Consider the following 1,954-nt stretch of genomic DNA (forward strand, 5'->3'; position numbering starts at 1 on the left):
TCTCACGTTATAACACGCGTCCACAGACCACACACCTCTAATATACGAGAGTCGAGAGACAGAGAGCCCGCGCAGCCGAAGACATTCAACGCACAAGCGCACGTACACAACAGCCGCAAATTTACACGCACAACGTGGCACAGCAGGGGGGCGGAAGGGGCGCACAGAGCGGAGCGCGCAGAGCGGCGCACGTACACGTACACCACGGATCGAAGAGACCGGCGGGCTAGCGACTCGGCGGCGGGCGCAGTGCCATCCAATGCTCCGGCACTGGTAGGAGGCCCGGCCCGTGCGGCTGCGTGGGCGTTTGGCGCGTGCACCCTTGTGCTCCCAGCACGCTAAAGTTAATCGCAGAACAGCTCAAAGTTTAGAGATTCGTCTGCAGGTCCTTTCCTGCGCTCGACTCGCCGCCGCTCGTCGCTCTCGGTTACCCACTTCTGCAGCCGCACCGAGCGCTCTGTCTGCTCGCGGATGGGTTGGACGTACGCAAACTCGGTCAGGCAGAGGAAGGACAGCGCGAGCCCAACATGGTAGAAATTCGCAACCGGGAAGTCGTCTGGGACGTGGAAGATGTCGCTGATCTGGCTGCGAATCCGCGCCACCCGCGAGGGCGAGGGCACGAAGCGTGACGCAGCAACCACACCCGCGAAGAGAGCCTTCATCGGTATCGGACGGCAGACAGCAATGCGAGCGAAGGCGACCGGCTTGACGAAAAACGCTCGCGGCTCGGCCTTGATGATGGCGCAGCTTTGATGAACGTTATATTTTCTTTTCGCTGTAATTGTTGGAGGCCCTTGGCACGTCGGGAGGACTGGAGTCGACTCTCAACATAATAACCTAGGTGCAGCGCGATCAGCGCTGAGCTGCTGATGGAGTATAGCGGAACTGGGTGGCGTAATTACTTGTCTGTTCGTTATTAATTATTAATAGTCTGTATTGCGATATTCCGTTGGGGGGAGGTACGTGTATTAAGTCGGGGGAGGTGAGGGTCCAGCCGGGCGGTGTAATTACTTATTTGTTAGTTAGTAATTAGGATAATAACTATTAATTAGTAAGTAATCATCGGGGGGTGGCGCGTCGCGGCGGCGAGCGGCGCGAGGCGGCGGCGCGGCAAGGGGGCGAGTGACGCAGGGCGAGGCGGAGCGGCGCGGCGGCGGGTGGGGTGATTACTTATTTCTAAATTAATTATTAATTCATAATCGTCGGGCGGCGGCGCGGCGCGGCGGGCGGGCGGCGCGGAGCGGGGCGGCGCGACCATCTGTCCTGACCGGGGCCTCTGGTCTTCGATGCGGAACAACGGTCGCGCCGCCCTCGACTCACGGGGCTGCCTTCCGCTCGTCGCTGCTCAGGCCGGGGGAGGGGGGGAGACCTCCTGTTCCTCGCGGAACGGGAGCAGGCCCCTCCTTGCCCGGTCTGCGAAGCAGGGCGGTGGTCGTGCCATCTCCGCTTCACAACGACCACGCCGCAATCGTCGCCGGCGCGCGACACGTTTCCGTTGGCGGGACTGTCCTGGTCGAGAGTGTGTGCCGCCGAGGCGGGACCACTCGGGGACAGTGCTGACGGGACGCGGCTTGGGAGACGACTCCCGCGAAAGCACGGCTGGCATCCGTGGCGTGGGGCTCGCCTCCGAAAAGTCGGGCATGGCTCTCCCCGCAACTCTCTTGCTAACACGCGCGCCCCACCGACACTGTGGTGGGCGCGCTGCGGCCGCACGTCTACCTGTTTCCTCCGTCATAGTGCCACGACCCGTGCGGCCTAGATTTAGCCCACGCGCCTCAGCTCGCAAACACTCACCCATTGAATTGTCACTGCCCGTGAGTGCGAGATTAGGGCTAGCCGCAGGCAGCTAGCCCATGAGGAGCGCGTCCATAGACACCTCACTAGACCCCACATACGGTCTCGTCCGTGCCTCGCAGGCCGGTGAGATTGCTAGAGGTGGAGCAAGCTGCTCTAG

Source organism: Emiliania huxleyi, assembly GCF_000372725.1.
Source record: "Emiliania huxleyi CCMP1516 chromosome Unknown EMIHUscaffold_1851, whole genome shotgun sequence".
NCBI lineage: Eukaryota > Haptophyta > Isochrysidales > Noelaerhabdaceae > Emiliania > Emiliania huxleyi.